At 38.3% G+C, this 20464-nt stretch overlaps 1 protein-coding gene across 10 annotated transcripts in view; it reads left to right on the forward strand.

Moving 5' to 3' along the window:
- Positions 1–20464, forward strand: part of SEMA5A (semaphorin 5A) — a 327683-nt gene that overhangs the window by 65130 nt on the left and 242089 nt on the right. For 7 of the 10 annotated variants that reach the window (XM_051611951.1, XM_051611950.1, XM_051611954.1 and 4 more), the window contains exon 2: positions 13805–13900. The gene's annotated coding sequence lies outside the window, so the exon portion shown is untranslated. Of the gene's footprint in view, positions 1–12619; positions 12638–13804; positions 13905–15351; positions 15372–20464 lie in introns of those variants that run through there. The other 3 variants (XM_051611956.1, XM_051611957.1, XM_051611958.1) reach the window with 3 other exon arrangements.

The following is a 20464-nucleotide window of genomic DNA, read 5'->3' on the forward strand; positions in this document are numbered from 1 at the left end:
TGGGAGTGATGATTTGCTACATCGTATGCTTGAAGTTCAGGAAGTCCAATACCTACAATGCATTTCAATAAAGAGTAATTTCTGCCGTGTGTCTTAAAGCATAAGTATTAGATTTTCTGTGGGAGGGGATGAACATCCGATATTTCAATAAATATAAAGGATTTTTCATCTTGGTTGGTGTTCTTGAGGATCAAGTATAGTTATTGCCTTGCAAACAAGAGTTTACCCTCATTGTCATGTAAGTCTGTCTTGTTGGGAACCCCATTTTGATGAGTGGGGAAGGAACTTGTGTTATTACTTGTCTGAGCAGAGCAAGTGTCAAAATCCATCCATAGCCATTTTTGTGTGACAGATAATTCTCCCCCTTTCTTTGTCTCTGATCCCATTTGTTTCAGAAAGCCTTATTGTGTTTTGTAATACATAAAGAAAGCCATTTTGTGAAACAGATGGTTTAAAAATAGGACTGTCTGAGAAGAAGGAACAGATTAATGTTTTTCTGCAGAATGAAATTATTGGAAATGTTGGTTTCGTTAGAAATTCACTTCTCTTACTATCTTTCCCAGTATTTTAAGGGTGAACTTCATCTGTTGCATGGTACCAAGTGCCTTGCCTATGATTGTCTGCTGGTATTTCTTACTAGATGGAGAACTGCTTCCTCATTAGTCCTTTGGGAGTAATTATAGGTATTGAAAGGCTGAAGCTGGAGTTGAATGAATTCCGGTCTTGTTTTTTTGGTGTTTTGTGGAGGCCAGTGGGAATGCTTATAGTGACCTGAATGGAATTTTTACCGTGGTTGCTACTCTCCAACTCTCCTTGTTCCTTTGCCATCAAGGGGACAGCTCTGGCAACCTTAACCAACTTTTTTCCCTCTAAAGAGAGGGACCACACATCGGAAGTACTATGTCTGTGAAAATAAATTGAAAGAAAACAAAAACTATTTGCCTTGGTTATGCTGGTGCAAATGAAGATGATGTTCCTTCCAAGGCAATTTCTGTAGATTACATTCTAAAAAAGGGGTGAGAGATTTAGGTTATTGTTCTGACTTTTTCCATCTTTTTCCTTCTTTGAATTGCTGACACACAGAGGCAAATATAAGAGCATTAATGAAATTCTGACATAATCTTTTTGATAGAAATCAAGCTAATGCAGAATGGAAGATGTCTGAAGAAGTAGACTGTGTCAAAGCAGTATTTAACGTACACAGTTAGCAGTACTAGATGGGCAACTGACTTGTATTTATACAAGTTTTCCCACAAGATTTCTGCTGTGCACTTTGGGGACTCAGAACAGAGGTGCTGTTGAGCAGCACTAATTGGTTTTATTGACTTTGTATCCCATTGTACAGATGCAGTGCCTGGAAAATGAGCTTGTTAATTTTGCCATACTGCTGTCCAAAAATTTGACATAGAGGAAGGTATCAGTCAGTAGGCTATAGAGAAGATATTGTGATAACAGTAACTTCCTTTTTAGCTTTCACTTATTAACATTACCTTTTATTGAGAAAGCTGATTTTAAGTTACAAACTGCAAGGACAGTTCTGAGCCTGAAAAAACAACAAATGTCTTAAATCCTGATGATATATCCTGTTAGAACGTGTAACAATTTCTACCTTATTTAAAAATAAATAAATATCTGAGAAACCGTAGCACACATGGGCTGCCCATCACATTTTTTAAGTAACCAATTGTCTGTAATGATTATTCTGATTTACAGACCTTTCAAGAGATGCAGGAATGGGATACAAATTTGGACGTTGTCAGGAAACAGCAAATAGCAGTCTCTTGTTGCAGTTTTAAGCAAGTAAAAATATGTAAATAAAAGCAAGATACTTGGTGTTGAGTTTATTAACCTCCCACTTGATGACTTATCTTACCCTTTCAATTTCAGTATTAGTTTTTACTTCATTCAGTTATTGAATTCAGGATTTTCCCCTCTTCTTTCCTCTGCCTTAATACCTGCCTCTCAGATGGGTTCTGCTTTTGCATTTACAGGCTATGCAGTACTTTCCCGTTCATGTTTTATATGAAAAGTGTTTTCTTGACTAGCCAATACAAAACCAGATTATCCTTATGCTCTGTAAAAAAGGGTGGCACCCTGTATACCTAAAACCACTGTATCAGGAGTTTATTTCTGTCTTTCATTATTAGTGTTTTTCTGAGCTACCATTTAGTGGGTCGGAGAATAAGGAATTACTGAGCTACAGAAGTATAAGCTTCTGCTTTGTGTTTTGTGCCTATAAGCTCCATTCTGACTGCTCTGAGATATATCACCAGCCTGCCATAACAAGATGTATGTAATAAAATAAAAATAGTGCACTCATATTTATTTTCTCTGTTCTGTTTGGTCTCTACCTCCAGAACTGCTCAATGCTATGTGCCAAAGCGCACCAACTGCCTGATCATCTCTTTGCTCTACCTGCCTGTAGACTTTAAGCACAAAGTACAAGGCACATACGTCTTCTGGGGAAGCGCATGTTAAAACAAGGGCACAGAGAAACCATTCCCATTTTTTCCCCAGTACTGGTATATGAACAGTGTGAAAGATAACTTTCTGGAAGTTGAAAGACAAAATTTTCTTCCAAATATGACTGAATCTTTACTATATTCTTAAGAAGATTTTTTGGGGGAATGAAGAGGAATTGTGACATAAGTTGAAGTTGTATAAAGAAGAACATACTTACATCTTCAGAGCCTGATTTTGAGTAACGGGCGGGGCACATGACACACACGAGGGTGTGTATTTTGTCTCTCAGAGGCGAAGTTCTCCAGATGCAACACAGTTAAAACTTGTGACTTGAATCTTGACTCTACTGTATCACTAGAGGAACCACCTGTAGGTAGTTCTTCTAAGATAAATGTGTGGACAAAACAAAAGCAAAAGCCATCTTTTTTCATCTTTTGGCTTTGACGGGCAATGGAGGCCAAGAGGAGCAGATAAACTGGTTTTAGTTTCTTTTGCAACACTAGGAAAGGAATGGGGAGATAAGAAAATAAACAAAAATGAAGGGAAAAAACAAAGCCAATACAAACATTTATTTATTATTTATAAAATGGATTTTGTAGAAGAAAAGGTTTTTCTATTATCAGCATAGTATAGTCCTAAGATGAGTTCAAACGGTTGCATCATTTTAAGTTGATTTACACAGAGCAGATCAAAGAGGCTTCTACCGTGTCTGGTGAAAACATTGCTGAGTGCTCTGCTAGGATGCTAAGGCTTCCAGTAAGTCAAGGCTGCCTCTTTACAAGTAAATTTTCCCTTTTTATTAAGTCCTTCTTTTTGTTATTTAAAGGAAGAAAAAGTATGAATTAGAATTCTGTTTAATCAGAGTGTCCACCATTGCTCAGTGTCTCAGTTTAGTAGTTAGGGCAAAACAAAATCCAGACAATGGAATTGCTCTCTTTTATTCCCCTGCCACCCTTCCAGGTGAAGACAAAAGGGCAATAAGGAAGAAAGACTTCAAGGCTGGAAATCGAAACAGCAGGGAAGGGATAGTAACGTGTGGGATAATAATGAAATGTTATACAAAATATATACAAAAACTAGTTTCGGTGGTTGCTGATACAAGAGTCCAGAAGTCCCTTGTGGTAGAGCCGACTCAAGAGAAGGGCCCAAGGCTCTTCCTAGCAGCCAGTGGAGTTGGATCCTGCAGAGCACGTGGCAATCTGAGGATGAAGAGCAGGAGCCTCTCTCAGACATGTCCAAGCACAGGAAAGAAAAAAAGGAGCAGGAAGGGGCAGACTTCCCACCCTCCTGACTTTTATAGTGTATGGCAGGCAATGTGAGGGAATAGTGACACCTCTCTGTTCTGCCCCCTGGGCATGGGATCCTAAACAATGTCCTCTCTCTAGGTCCTCATGGTGATACCATGAAATTAGCCCGGGCCACCTCAAATTGTAACACTTAGAAATTCCAGCGGGAGAGATTAAGTAGGACCTGGTGCATGTTCAAAGTGATGTGCACTTCTGGACCAGCAGGGGCTGCATGGTGTTACGATGCATGACAGGGAGCACAGGTCCTAAACCCCGAGGGGCAGAAGTGGCATGCACAAATGGGCAGAAATGGTCCTGTGTTGTGGCAAGAATTAGGTATTTCTGTTAATCTGCTAACAGGTAATTGAGAAGGGTTTTTGTAGATAATCTGTTTTCTGGAAAAGAGAAGGTCTTCCTCAGGAGAAGGTCATAAGGGAGCTGTGAAATGCATCCCTGCATCTTATTGTCTAAATTATAAGAAAACAGCCCTTCAGATACCTGACAAACCTCCCAAAAATTATTTGTGTGTAATTGATTCCTTATGTGTGTGAAAGCAGTGGCTTAACTATGGAACCTTGTTCATGGGAGGATTAAAATAAGAAAAAAAAAACCCAAAATGTTCTAACAATACAGATGCATCTGATCTAGAGCTACAAGCAATAATTATACGCACATTTAATGCACAGTATAAGTAAAGCAGAAATTTGAAGTGGTCTGGGAGTTCAAATGTGTTTTCACAATTCCTGATGCTTCCACATTTTTGTTCAGTTTCATCTCATCTGTGATAATGATTGTAAAATACTACAAGTATTGTCAAAATTATATGTACTTTTTACCCTTTTATTTTAATGTTATTCAATTTAAATTTCATTTTAACTTTGCTGTTCTGGGGTAATTTAGTATAACTTTCTGTGTGGTCTTATTTAAATTTACAATCTGTATGTATCAATAGTGCCTCCAGCACAATGTCATGTGAGAGCCAAATTCATTTGTTTTGAAAAAATTCAGACCTTGGGGTAGAAAGTTAGAGAGTAAGTTAACACGTGGGGCGGGTAAAAGCACTGGCAAATGCAAGCATGGGCAACAAGTGTTCATATTTAGTCAGTGGTAGACTTTAAACCTTATCTTAGACAAAGCATGATTATCTTACAGTTTTTTCTGCACTGTGTGATTTTCTTTGCTTTGTGGCATTGTTTCGAGTTCTCTTACCTTTGAAGGAGATGGAGAACTTCTGAATGTGGCAACTTTTCCAGCAGTCTTGTTTGTATTTCTGAATTGAGCACGAGTCCTCTAACGTCAGGGTTTTGATTTCAAGTCTGGGTGTGTCTTAGTTCTTTCTTCTTGTTGTTTATGCTATTTATTTCCTGCACTTGTTCAAGGAAAATTTTAGGGACTTGCTCTGCTGCAGAAATTCTAAATCAAATGGCTTTTTCTTTTAATATAATTACAAGTGATCAGATACAGCAGAATCATACAAGTGCTTGCATACAGGACATGCATCCTTCCATTCTGTCCTAGTAAGCATAATCTTCTGTATCATAATTCAAGTTGTTGAATATTCCTAAAGGCATTCCTAAGAGGAGTTTCCTGTTTACTGGGCAGTTTGCTGCAGTTGTTTCGGTATGTATTACTGATCCATATCATTAAGTTGTGGATTAGCATCTAAATTGTGTTGCTTGATGAATTGTCAAAGATAATGAGAACCAATACCAAATACTGAAGTTAGCATTGCATTTTATTAAATGTCCCTCAGGATAAAGTGCTTATTGTCTCTGCATACTTTTCTGCCTCCAAGTTCTCCCAAATGCTTGAGTGTGAAAACTACAGATCAACCCCGACATCAGCTACCAAAACCTCTTGCTCACTTTCATGTTTTTGAATGAGATTGGTAACTGACGCACACTTGAAATACAGGAGCAAAATCAGATCCAGGTGTTCTTTTTCCACTGCCTGATGTGAACATGTACAATGTCAGTGCAGCAAATACAGAATCACGTACTTTGTGCTCTAATCAGTAGTTTAACCTTCAGGAAAAAAAAAAAAAAGTGAACGTAATAAGCTGCTTGAAAGGTTCTGTGAAGACTGGAGGAAAGCAAGGAGGGCTGTGCAAGGAAGTGAGCTGTAGTTTTGGGATCTGCTGTCTGCTTTGTCATGGAAGCCAAGTGCACGGCAGGGGATAGGAGACTTTTGCTTTTTATGACAGCTTATGATGAACTAGGCTTTGTAATTAAATTCTTGACAGGGCTTCTACTTGTACATTTAACTCTTCTTCCTTTATTTTGTTAGTGCTGATCATAACAAAAAAATAATCTGTTGAGGAGGAGCTTGGAAATTAAGTGTGACCTCCCTGGGATGATGCCCAGGAATAGTGTTTACCTCTGTATCTTTGCTTTGCCTGAGGCAGTTGTGATTGCTTTAGCACTTCTAGCAGGCAGGAGTGTGCATGCATGTTGGGTGGCAAAGGGAGGGATGGGCTGCTAGAAGAATGCCAAAGTATTTAATGCTTTTAGTGCTGATGGGGAAAACATGTTGCCCTGGGTAAGAATATTTCAGACAAGCCTTGGAATATGTCCAGTACTCCACTACCGTATTTTTGCTATATCTACAGCCATCTAGAAAAAAAAACAAAACACAAAGCACCACAGCATGCAACTTTGTGTGGAAGAGAGTAGGAGAGCTAAGAAGCTCGCTGGGAAAAGGGGGGATGCTGTCATCTATCAGTTAGCAAGTTATGGTACCAGATGGACTACGCTGTGTGTTCTGGCTCTGCTAATGGATATGTTAAGTTTTGTTTTACTCTCGTGCATGCTGAGTTGGAAGAAGCAAAAGTATCCATCACTGAAGGAGGATAACCTAAGCTAAACAAACAAACAAAGCATAATATGAAAGCACTGTAGATTAAAAACCTTTTTGTTAATTTGCTGTTATCTTATATCATAAATTATTCTAATACACTTGAGCTGGAAACCTAAATTCTCCAAAGCTTGCTGATGTGTTGCACCAAAAAAAGCCCCAGTGTATTGTTTAAGAACTCTCCCCCCGTTTAGAAAAGCAGACTACAGATGTTTTTTTCCCCTTGTACCTCACAATTAAAATGAATAGACTTACCAAGCATTTAATATGGTCTTCTGTCTTTAAAATGTAGTAGATATAATTTCTTTCAATCATTTTGGAGTATTCAGATGAGCAAAGTGGATCAGTCAGCTTGTGGAGTAAACTGATGTGCATGAAAACTGGCACAGTTGTTAAACACTGTACATTGTAATGGTGTTTTGCTGGGGTGTTATTGCTTCAGCTGCACAATTATGGGAGCCTGCTGCGTATTAGCAGATGCTTTCCTCATAACCTCAAGCTATATGCACTGAGTTATTTTTCTCTTTGGACTATCATCTTGGATTCAGTGAGACTACGTATCATTTCTTTTTTCGCTCAGTAGCAGTGCCTGCTGTAGGCAATAGTGAGTGTAATACTTTCTGCATTGTTAGGCAATGAGCATTATCAGCAGCTGCAATATTCAGTATTAGTATTTTCGTTATTATTTGGCATCTGCAGTACCTACATGAATCTGTTCAGTCCTGCTTCTCCAGAAGGCAGCTGGGCTCTGTGACTGAGAGAATGTGACCATAAAGCTTTCCTGAAATTGTCACTGTACTCGGGAGTTCACTCTTAATTGGGACTGCGGTTTTTACAATGCAGCTCACTGAGATATATGAAAGCTTGCATTTTATTTAAAGAAACTGGAGTATATTCAAAGTAATCTTCAGATTTTATAATGGTGAAATGGGGGCAGAGCAAGGTTCTCAAGGCTGCACCACAAATCAGTTGCTGAGCCAGAAATATAATGCAGGTCTCATAACCCCAAGCTTCATCCTTGGTCTGCTAGCAAGCAGATGTCTCTGAATTAAGTATGCTACAGAAAATATACCAACTGGTATCCTGCCATACAGAAAATGTCTTTCAGAATAGTAAATAAACCCCAAGGTTTTCCTCAGGGCTGTTGACTTTTTGTCTCTTAGACATATTTGTCATCTAAGCTTCACTTGATTTTTTTAAAACTAGATTGGAAAGGTTCACTATTTTTTGCGAAAGGTCAGATAACATGTAATATATTATTTTATATATATATATATACACATATATACATATTTAAAGATGCTTTTGCTCAGGATTTCTACCATACCCATAGTTTTTTGGTTTTCTTAGCTTTTTACCTTATTTGGAAAATAAAGTAACCTTATACACATTAATGAAAGAAAGGGAGCAATGGTTTGGTTTTATGTAGACTAAATGCATAGATGACAGGATATTCTTTTTTCTTTGTTGCCTAAATTGGCAGAGATCATAGAATGCCAAGTTGGAAGGGACCTCAAGGATCATCTGGTCCAACCTTTTTAGGTAATACTGTAGTTTATATGAGATGGCTCAGCACCCTGTCAAGCTGAGACATTGAAGAACTTCATAGTGATCAGTGATATTGAAGATTTACATGCTATTATGAGTTTTGAGTGCATGACTTAAATTTGAGAATCAGTTAGGACATGGAATTACTTGGCAGAATTCCAGAAGAGGCATAACATTTTATTCCATGGGCAGTTACTCTTATAAGTGTGGGTGGAGTGACACTAACTACAGATGAAAATTATAGAAGTAGAAACAGTACGGTGTTGCATTTTGGGGAAGAAAGGAGATTTCTTCAGAAGATTGTTGCATAGTATCCTTCATGTAATATTAAAACATCACAACACCCAAAAATGCTAAACCCATTGATTTTTATCAAAGTGTTGTAGACATGCACACAAATAAATCTCATTTACATTATGCTACAGTATTTAATCATTCTCCTTTGACTTTCATGATGAAGTTTTTTGCTCTGATAATGAACTCTTGGCCTCTTGGGTTTTCAGCAACACAGAATGGCTGTGAAAGGTGTTATCCTTGTTAGTATCCTAGAACTAGAAAAGTCTGTCTAGATTATCAGTTCAAGGAATTTCAGGTTCTGGAAACCATGTAAGAATTTGGGTACATGTAGACAGCAAATATCGGTGGCAAGAGAACACTGGAAATGTCCTGTAGACTTCAGTCAAAGATGAGAAAAGCACAAGGATACATAGTGTCGTGCTCAAGAATAAATATTTTTAAAGAAATTTTGCTGTCAAACTCAAGGAGACCAGAGTTGCATCTAAACTGATTTATTTTGAAGAAAAATACTCAGTTGTGTAATTTGCAGCAAGTTGGATAAAGGCCATGTTTTCCCCACTCTTTGAAGTCTTCATGAAAAACATGACTTCAGTGGGAGCAAGACCACAATAATTTCTCCTTTATTGTTTTTCTCCATCTCTACCATTTTAAGCTAGGTAATAATATACGTTCTGTCAGCAGTCTTAATAATGTTTTATACTTTAAAAATTACTATTTTGGGAATCATGGTGTTTTTTGGCAAGAATTTAGGGCTGGTTTGGGGCTGTAAATCTGTGGTGGTTAGTTAAAAGGTTAAATTTACACTAACATGTCTTGTTGCTTTGACCTACATAGAGTTAAAGCAAGTAAATAGGGCAAATTCAGTGGATTTGAACTAGCTATTATTACTCAAGTCCCTGCAAAACCAAATAAATGTTATGTCATTCTTTTTTTATAATTTTCAACCAGAGAACTCTGGCTGACTGGTGACTTCACATATTCTGATCTAAGCATTCCTGTCAATACATTTCCTACCCTGGCACACCAGTCTCTTACATTTGTTCTTATTTTTGGCCTATTGAAGAATAAAGTAATACTGTAAATAGACTTGTAGATGTGAGTGATTCATTAATCTAATTTTCTTTGTCAAGTAGTATATCAATATGCAGAAAATGACTAGGGCTAATATTCCTGAGCATTGGCATGTGTTGCAGCAAATGCAGTAAATCTGCTGTATGTGACTCCTTTTTCTTCTTTTCTCCAAAGATGATCTTCACGTGGGCCGTGAGTGTCTAGTTTTCTGATTATGTTGGATTTAGCATGTCTGTGAAATAAGCCTGACAAACTCAGGCTGAGTCAGGTCTATTGCTTTTGTGATTTGTGCGTACATGTGTGCGGATGTCCACAGTTCTTCATGACTTGGAGCTTGTGTTCAGCAAGGCAGGAACAATGCTGGAGCTTACGAGAGTTCTGGTACTACTCCTATTTTGTCTGGATGTGATTTCTGAGTTGAGCCAGAAGACACATCTGTGAAGACCTGGATGTTTCCCAACCCTGCACGTGAAGGAGTACAGAAGTGGGTGTAGCCCTCCATACATTGCTCTGCAGCATGAGTCTGTGGATGCCTGTTTGGAATGTGTTTGTGTGTGCTGGTTCTCTAGTCTCGAACAGCTGAAACATGCTCAAGGACATTGTTGTTTTTTCCTTTGTTCTGCTTTTTTCCTTAAAAATTCCTATATTTATTTTGTTTTGGTTTTACTTTACTCAGTATTGTGATTTGAAAAACATATAAACAAAATGCAACTTTTAAGAAGGATATTCCTATTTCTTTCATGTTCTTTATGCCTAGATTTTGCTTAATAATTGCCATCTTTCCACATCCATTTTTTAGTCCAGCAAATAAACTGAATTTAATGAGGTCTCTTTCCTTACGTGAGGACCTCTTCAGCATGAGAAAGATAAGTTTCAACATGTTTTTCTTTCCTTCTGCCAGGTAGCAACTAAAGGAAATAATTTTTTCAGTGCTATTTTAAGCAGTACATAGAGTTTACTTGTATGTGCTCAGTTTTCCTATGTGTAGATGGTGAGAGCACTGAAGTGGGGGAAAAAAAACCCATCTCTCTGGTGCTTCTTACACTTCTACTTCAGCCCCAACAACATCAGCAGAAGGTGCTTGGAGTAGCTTGCCTAAGTCAATTTGTGATCTCTGTGGAGCGGTAGCCAAGGCTGGCTGGTGGAGTGATGTGGAGCAGGCGTGTTCTTATCCCTCTCAGTGCCCTTTTTGTGCCTTGCAGGGTGAACAGTGGTTGCTGTTAGGTGTTGTATGAAAATCCTGGGTGCCTGGGCAAGCTCCCAGCTGACTGGATAAGGTGAGGTTGCTGCTGTGGCACGGTGCCTGAGCAGTGCTGTGCTGCTGTATCAGAAGCCGAAGTCTCAGCATGCAGATGAGCCACGGTGTCTAGACATACTGCGATTATTTCTTTACTCAATTCAGTGTGTAGCCAAATATCTTTCCAAATGTACTAGACAGATGTGAGACTCGGTGCCCGTATCCATATGACTGCAAAGACTCTGAACTGCATGTGCACTTTCCTCTCGGCCCCCATGGGATGTAATCATACTGCTTGGTTGTACCCATTATTTCAGTATGCCATATTCTAACAGCATTGGGAAGCAGCACTCCTATGTGTTTATCAAGAAGTCTAGTGGAGATTGCTGGAAAAATTCCACTAGTATACACCTATGTGTATTTTTATTCATTTGTTGGGTTTTTTTGGTGGTTGTGTGGTGTTTGTTGGGGTTTTTTTAGTGATTTCTCCACCTTCCCCCCAAAATTCTTTTAAATTAATGTACTTCTGGGCAAACAAAATGTACCGCAGCTGAATTCCCCTCTTATGTGCCTGTATTTATCACTGAGAGTAGGGAAAACGAGCTGTTTGGCAAGTGAGTTTATCTCTTGTTTTGCCTAGCCATTTTAATGAAAGTGTTTGTATTAGACTGAAATTACTCATCAGTTTCAGAAGTCATTTTGAAAGGCTGGGAGACAGAAGCAGGGAGCACAGCTGCTGTAGCCTTTTTGTTTTATCAAATGATGCTAAACCAAAGAAAAAGTAAACTAAAACATAGCTATATACCCCCAAAGAAAAAAAAAAAAGAAAAAAAAAAAAAGAAAAAAAGAAAAAAAAAAAGAAAAAAAAAAGAAAAAAGAAAAAAAAAAGTGTTTTTTGCAGCCAGCATTCTGATTTTGGTGACTTAATTTACAATTTCTGTAAGATTGGTTTGCTGTGGGCTATGTAGGTTGACTTAGCCTAACTTTAGCTTAGCTAAATGAATAGTCAGGCTAGTTTCTGGTGTTGCCTACCCACAGCATCTACTGTATTGTGCTCAGTGAGAGTGTTGCCACAGTCATAGGAACAGCAGGGTTACCCTATTGAGAGACAAAAGGGAAGCAAGACAGGAATCTGCAGAAATCTAAGCTTAACAAATTTATTTCTGTCTTCCCTAAATGAGTAAGGTGAATTGAGACAATGCTTTCCAGTTTTGTCCAGGTAATTCTTAAGATTAGAATAAAACCAAACTTGCTAAAGCTTTTATTTTGCTAAAATAAAATATTAGATGTTTATGTAGAAATACAAATAGTGAAATGAGTGGTGAAGGGACAGTGGGCAGACTGAAGTGCATATAGAAAGTGCTTGTCAGTTTTGTTTAGAAAAATGAGGTATACAGCCTTGTTTGTGATGTTTTGAGGCATTATAATTCAGCTGCTGATTCTGATGTAGTGAGTGCATACATAAATCAGTAGCACACTGCATCTTTGAGATGGGTTGCTTGTAGTTTTCTGTAGAGCTTACTGCATGGTAACAGTTCTAATTAATTAGGTGACAGACTGAATGTCTCTGAGTACTTTGTCATTAATGTGCATGGGTGGTGGATAGTGTGCTGAGGTGTTCAAGTATTCTCTGGTACATAGTAATATAAAAAGCAGAACCTGGTCCTCTTCCAATATTTAAATTTGCCCTTGCCTTTCTGAAATGTGGTCACAATGTCTTCTCAACAATCGAAGCTTCACCTACCACCTTGGACTATGATATTCAAAGTGACCTTCCATCCCTTAGCTTCTCTTGGTTCATAGGCCATGGAGAACACTTCTCTAAATCTCTTCTTGGCAACTTATACAGCAGAATCTGACATCTCTTGAGTTTCAAGGAGAGGTGTGTGTATGTGTACATATGATATAAATTATTAATTTAGAAGAAAATATGTAAATAACAAAATTTGGAGGTACTTGGTGGTAGGGAGCAGGGGGTCTGTGAAAAATTTTGACATGGTGAGCATAAATCTGGATCTCTGTTGTCTAACCTGGAGAGTTCTTCTTGCTCATGTGATGATTTCTTGCTATTAAATGTTTTAATGCAGTACTGCTTATGTATTAGGCAGGTTTTCTGAGACTTTCATGGGTCTGAAAAGCACCAGAAATAAATCGGCAGCATTTCCAGGCATTTAGTGCAGTCACTTATATATAAAGTGAGAAAACAGATTGGAAAAATGACTTCTTTTTGCTTCAAGTGTCTGATTAGGTTCAAGGGTGAACTGTTGATTGCTAGTGTATTTGTTCTGTGCCATAGACATTCTTAGTCAAGGAAAGTATGCTTAGATTGGATGGATTATTACTGTTTTTTCCTTCTGAAGTACATTTTTTTGAAGTGTTTGGAGCAGGAAGCTGCTGTGTGATTTCCATCTTCTTGTTTCAAGTAAAGATAACAATTGATAAGCAGGACTTTCTTTGTTTCAGTAAGGAAAGAAGAAAGCTAAGTTTTTAAAATGTTTATATTGTCTTTGTCATTCCTACTGAATGGGTTAATATATTGAAGTGTTCTTAATGATGCATCTCTTTTTCTTGAATATCTTTTGTATTGTTTTGCAACATTAGACAGTAGCGGTGTTTTTCTCTTGAACTCTCTGTTTTATGAAAAGATGAAAGATTACTACAGTTTTATCCACCTGAATTTTGTTGTGGATTTCACCTGCGGCCAGATTTCAGCCAAGATTTTAGGCATATTTAATTTTAATAGTAGTTAGGGCACCAAGGGAGATTTTTACAGTGAGGATTTTTCTCAAATTTGTACATCTTATGGATTTTGGTAATTCTTTGACATCTTTTAATCTCTTCTGATTCTCTTCCCAAGCTGCCAGTTACTTTAAAGAATTATTTTTTTTCCTTTTTGGTTCTTGTTCACACTGTGTAGTTCAGTGCCTTACAATTCTAATTTATTGTCTTGAAAGACAGATGTTTTATGACTGCTATAAATGTCTAAGAAGTGCTGATGAGCTGTCTCTTAAATACTATTATTTCTTTTTTATGTTTTCTCATCTCATAGGATTCTACAAGCTAGACCCAGGACCCTATTGTGCTAGGCTCTGCACAAACGCTAAACAGAGGCAGTAGAAGATTACAGAGGGATGGTGACTAAAAGGTAGGTAAGAGACTGTTTTGTTCACTGGGTAGACAGTGATGTCATGGAGAGATTGTAAGATGTTGTCTGGAAAAAGACTTGTGAGGTGGCTTTGTAGGCCATTACAGGTATTCTGCCTTTCTCTCCTTCCTGAGCTAAGGAAATGCAAAAAATGGAAATGGGAGGAATGCAAGAAAAACAACCTACAATTCTGTTTTCCCCTCTCTCAAATTTGCTCAGCTTCAAAAAGGGAAATGTGTAAAAATGGGGATTTTTTTTTTTTAAAAACTGGAAGGGCAGCTGTAAGAGTAACATGTTTATAGGTGGCAGAGACAGTATTTCAGGATAGTGTTTTGGAGGCTCTGCATAAATGCTTACCATCAGTCTAAAAAAACCTTAGAGAAAGGAAGCCTGTATAGTTAAATGACAAGGTAGAAGAGACTATTAAAAGCAAGAGGACATCTTAAAGTTGTGGTTGCATTCAAAGAGGGAAATAAGACAAAATAACCCCTATCAGGCTAAACATAAAATTAATACATGCTTTTTTCAACCACACCAGTAGCAGGAAGCCAGCTGAGTTTGTTGGGCCTGTATATAATGATATTATGTAATGAATGAGCTGAGATAAAGATATGGCAGAAAACTAAACAGTTCCTGTGTGTATGTGCTCACCACTGAAAAGCGTGGGGTGGTTCCTGTTTTGGAACCCTTCTTATGGGAAGCTAAGGAGATTGATTGCCTCTCATCCAGAAGCATTTGTAGGAGAGACTGTGGAATAAATTGCATGTTCCAAATTTAACAGGTCCAGATGTAGCTTACCAAGGTTTTTAAGGAACAGAAGAGTGAAACAGATCAGCTGCAGACTGTGGCATGCAGCTTCTTGTTTTAAAGTGTCTCAGCAGTTGGGAACTTGAAGATGTCTAATTTGATGCCATGTTTTAGAAAGCATTCATGTGGAATCTGGCAGCCTAGAAGCCAATACACCTTTTTTTTAAATTGAGTGGCATAATGAAAAAAAAAAAAAATCACAGCTGTTTTAGGGAGGGCATTGGATAAAATCATAAGAGAAAGCATTGATTTCTGTGAAGGGTAGCTCGATGAAGAGGAGTTTTAGAAACAGATTAATATTAGCCTTCAGCTAATTGAAGGGTGTTTACAAAGATGACAGAGCTGGTGTTTTTAGTAGTGCCAAGTCATGTAACAGGCTAACATACACAGATTGAAGATTGAAATATGATGATTGGGTATTGTAGGAAAATCTTTTTTATTGTGAGGTTAGTGCAGGGGTAGAAGAAGTTACCTGGGGGGAAGAGGAAATGCAGTCTCTCCTGGTGAAGGCTTTCAAGTCTTAGTTGAACAGTGCTACCGCTGACCTGATCTACTGTGGCTTTTAGTGGTTGGTCAGACTGGATGACTCCCAGAGACCCCTTCCAGCCAGCATTTTTGTGATTCAAAGTCAAGTCTTGCTAAACTGCTGTGTCCTTTGAAGAAGGTAACGAGCATGCAGTTGAACTAGATCTGTCTCTGTCATTCTCCTTGAATTTTGCAAAGCTATTTCTTATTCAAAGTCCTCTCAAAAAACTCTTAAAGGAACTAAACAGGCACAGGTTAAGGGGGAGGGAACTGCCAACTGTGGGAATAATTGGTTAAACAGTAAGAAAAAAAAAAACATCAAGAGAAAAAAGGAAAATCCATCACCAGTGGATTTCCACAGAGAGCTCTGTGAGTGCCCAGGGGGATCTCCATGTTCATAGATGGCTGGGGACAAGGCTGGTTTCTGAAACTAAGTTATTCAAGGCAAAAGATGGTAAAAGAAAAGGGGGCAGACTGAAAAACTGCAAAAGAATTAAGTGGCCATTGAAATGGTGGATGAAATTTGAGGTCAGTAATGGTAAAATATTTTGCGCTGGCCCTAGATCTTGGCACTAGAAGCAGTCATTTAATGAAAAAAAATTGCTCTATACTTTACGAGCCATCAAAAAGCAAATTTATATCAGGATTTCTCTGAAAGGAGAGAGGTCAAAATATCATTAGGCCACTAAATCTGTGGTAGGTTTGTGACTTAAATATGGTGTGCAGTTCTAGTTTCCTTAGAAGAAGTGGAGTAGAGCTGGACAGCGTTCGGAGGAGGGCAGCAGGAAGGAAGGGCAGCATGATGCAGAAGCCATCCATGGAGAAGGTTCTGTGCAAGTACAACTAGCTAGATTAGAGTCTCCATACTGCAAAGGAGCTGGTGGCTAGATGCTAATGCTAGCAGTCTATAAAATCATAAGGGCTGTGAGGCGTGTGGATGGAAAATGGATACTCAGTGCCACCTTAGTTTTGTATTAGAAGAGATACCAGATGAAACAGGCAGGGAGCAGTTTTAAAGCTGGGAAAAGAAGTTGTTCTTTGCATAGTATGTCAGTTCTGAATTCCTTGTCATGAGATGCTGTGCATGCTGTATAGGTATAGAGAGCTGCTGAACAAAGTTGCAAAAGAAGGCAGGAAAAAAAAAAAGGAGGAAAAAAAAAAGAGATGACAAACAAATGTACTACCTCTAGGTAAGGAAGTTACTGATCTGCAAATTGTGGAAAGCTGTGTGGTCTTTTGGGGGCAGTGGAACGGCATATTTCTGTATGACTGCTCTGGTTTTTACTATTCCTTTAGACACCTGCTCTTGGCTGCTACTGGAGACAGGATAGTGGATCAGGCTGGATATTTAGTGTGAGGCAGTTTGTTCATTCCATTTGGGCTAAACATCCTGCCCTGCCCACTGAGGTGGTTCTTAATTTTATAAATAACAAGGTCGCTGAGTGAGATCCCAGAAGAGAACTCTGTTGATAATACAATTTTTTTAAATATTCAGCAGTTAAGTAATTTGATTTCTTACCCTGAGTTTGGAGACTTTTCCTGCATTGTAAGATAAATGTTTTTTATCTTATTTTGACACTTGATACATTACAATTAAATTCATCTTAATGTGTTCAAGCTGTTTCATTACAAGCTCAGTTCCTACTCCAGAAGTCTAACTATTTTTCATACTCTGTTCCCTGTACAGTCTGTACTGCCTGTCAGAGAGAGCAGAATTCCCAAAACATCTTTTCCCACTACTTAAGACCTAGTGACACCCATTTCAGTGTAGAGGATAAGCTTTGTGGGGAGAGATAAACAAGATGAGATGTCAAAACCTTGAGAGAGTACAAAGAGAGTGAGAAGACTTGGAAGTACCTTTGTGTTTGTGAATTAGCTTGAGAGGCAAAATATTATGAGTTGTATTATGTTGATCAAGGTGGCAATGCTGAAAGTGATAGGACTGCATAGCAGTTGAAATGGCCAAACAGGTAAGGCTAGTAGAAGAGGGATGGTCAGGGAAGAAGATTACTGGAAAACAGGTAAATTGAACTGGAGGTATTTAATGGGAAAAGGTAATCAAGGATGAGAAACTACTGAAGAAAGTTTTTAAGAATTAACAGGATTTTAGGAGCTTAGAGGGGAGCAGATACTGAGAATCAAAGAAACAGTGTCTGTTTTGGATTTTTTCAGTCAGTGGTTTATGGACCTGAGATGGATGGATCTGGGCAAGTATTAAAGAGTGTTAAAATTTCCTGTACCAGCATCTGTAGGTCCTCTGCAAAGTTTTCTGAGGAGACTTGGAATCAAAAAACATAGGAGGGGAGAACAATGGTTTTTCATGAGAGTAGAGAGGGTAGTTGCTCTTGGTAAAAATGAATTTTGTTAAAACAGTAGCAGAAACAGACTAAAGCAGCTGAAATGAAGACTCAGAGGTTTTCTTAGTAATGTGCCCAAAATTTGCAAAGACGAAGATGATAGGAGTTTTTCAAATAGTGATGTACAGAGTCCTGAGGAAAGTTTTTCTTGCAGGAAGAGGGGATGCAAGGGTGTGATTTTAGATAAGTGGAGGGGAATTGCAGAATAAGAGCAGTTACAAGGAAAAAAAAGGAAGAGGAATATCACATAGGTTATTACCAATTAGAAGTATTACTTAGGTCAGCTATTTCCCTAGCCACTAATTCTTTGAGCTCATCCACCTGTGAAGGGCAATCCTTCCTTTGTAGCCCTTTTAACTCTTCTGGTTTCTTCCATGTAGCACTGTGTATGTGGTGATGGAAGGTTTCCCTTTATGCCAGGCTTGGGGAATTTTAACTAATGAAGCGTAACAATGAAAGGCTCATAAGTAGTAGTAGCTGTTTTTTAAAAGAAGCCTGCATTGCTTTAAAGCAGAAATAGCAATTTCAGAGTGGAATTGATGTCAGTTATTAATTGAAATAAGTATGAAGGAGCTTCATACTCTTTCAGAAGCTCTGGACCTCTAATGTAACCTAACTTTGGGTCACTGAGCTGAAAACAGCTTTGTACTGAAGTGATGAATTGTGCTGTAGTTGACTCTACATATGGGATGAAGGAGGATCAGAGAGGGATGGATGAGGTCGTTGTGTCTAGTGGGAAGACCCTTTGTTTCTTGCTACAGAAAAGGAGACTCTTTGCATTAGAGCCTGTTGTTAAATCTCTGAGATTAATGGCATCTAGAAGCAGGGCTTTAGCTAGCACCTGGTGTGAAACTAAAGCTTTTTTTTTTCCCCTTAAAAATCTAGTTAGGAATGAGGTTCATCTTCCACCCACTTGCACAAGTACTCTCCCCCAGGTCACACTTCTTGCAGTATTTCTTCAAGAATTCCAAATATCTTTCAATTGCCTGAAGTCTCGTGGTTGCTTTCTCTTGATCACTGAAATTGTCAAAATGATTTGTACAAAAGGGCACTGTTTTGAGACTCTTTGAGCTATCACTGTTGATTCAAGTTTGGTGTCTTAATATATATTTTTTTTTTTTCACTGTGACAGATTTTTGTACTTGTGGTGTGTGCCTTAATGTAGTGTGTAGAATCTGTTTGCTCTGGAAGCCCTTTCTGCAGCACCACTGCAAGCAGTTTGAATTATTTTTCACTCAGCTTCAGGCTGCATTTTTATAAAATAATGGTGGAATCCAGTGCTGAAAAACATGCAAGATGGACAGCCCTGGAAACTGAAATCCTGTTTTTCCATGGACGGTGTATCTTGGCAGTACGACTCATGATTAACCTGCTGAGATGACCTCTGCTTCAGTTATTTATTATTTACGGAGCGCTGGAGGTTTGTAAAGACTTTGCACAGTGAGAACATCATGTTTCAATTTGTGTTTTCAATATCTTTCTATGTGGTGTTTTTATTGCAGCATAAATACAGGTTTATGTCTTTAAAAGGCAAAGAACTATGAACTTTCTACTGGATTTCCCATATAAAAGAGATGTCTTTGTCAATAGTTATATTAGTAGTTGTAGAAATGGAAAGGGCTATGGTGATTGAACTAATACATGATAAAACGCTATCTTTTTATATAAAAAAAGGTTAATTATTTAAAACCCAGAATGCATCATGGTGATTTGAGCAATGCAGATTTTCTACTAGATCACTCTGTGACTGTCCCATCAACACCATGGTGAAGCAGTATGTAATGGAGGAGAGAGCTGGTCAGGTATGAAAGAATGGAGTGAACCTGTAGCTGCAATCAAACTGTTTTTGGAATGCTCAGTAGCCTGCAAGTTTCATCTTCTCTCTGGAGTGAAGCATGTTGAGTTAGAGCATAGCAAGCACAACTTGCTAAAAAACTTAGTCCTTTTTGGTAAGTTGAAGATCATTCACGTTTTAAATTTGTCTTCTCAAGTGATGCATTTCCTGATGCTGACATAAATTGCCATTTTTTTCTTTGGACAGATGCATAAAATATCAGCAAATTTCTTGTTTTGTTTGGTCTTTTTTTGTGTCCAGTCTCTTTTTCTTTTGGGGTTGGACTAGATGATCTTTCGACGTCCGTTCCAACCCTTAAGATTCTGTGATTCTGTGGTTCTTTTTTACCCCTTTTTAGCTGCAAGTTCTGCATTTCATTATTACACGAGGCTACCAGTGTAAAGACCTTGCATCCTTGCGTCTCTGACATAATCATTTTTTGACACCACTCCAGCAGCCAAAGGGCATGTATTAGTTGGACTTTTATTTGTAAGACATTTTATTGTACTTGTGTTTTTCCTTGTGTTACTGACATAGGCCATTTTGTGTGTTGTGGTTTTGTTTGGTTGGTTGGTTTTTTTGTTGTTTTAGGGGTTTTTGTTGTTGTTGTTTGTTTGGTTTTTTTAATGGCCATTTTCCTTGGTATTCATTCAAGAGTGTTATGCTTTGAGTCTGTTTCTGGAATAGCATGTCTTCTGTAGTCATATGGAAATGACATCACAGCAGAAATTTGTTAAATAAAGGAAAAGGCATTTGGTTGCAAGGGGGTTATGGGAGAACAGAAGGAGGGGAGTTTGTAGGAAGTAAGAGCATACTTTGTACCACTGGCAGGCTGAGAAAAGAAACAAGAACAAATACTGGAAAGTTAGTGTTTTACTGTTTTTTGTATGTTTAAATGAATACCCTCTCCTGCTGATCAAAGAGGGTTTTGGTTGCTTCAGACAAGAGAGGCACTGAAGTCAACAGTGACTGAAAAGCTGAGGGCAGATGTGCCAGTATGTCTTGATTTGCAGCGGGGCTCTTGTATTCCCTTACTCTGAG

This window comes from Apus apus, chromosome 2 (assembly GCF_020740795.1).
Source record: "Apus apus isolate bApuApu2 chromosome 2, bApuApu2.pri.cur, whole genome shotgun sequence".
Lineage (NCBI taxonomy): Eukaryota > Metazoa > Chordata > Aves > Apodiformes > Apodidae > Apus > Apus apus.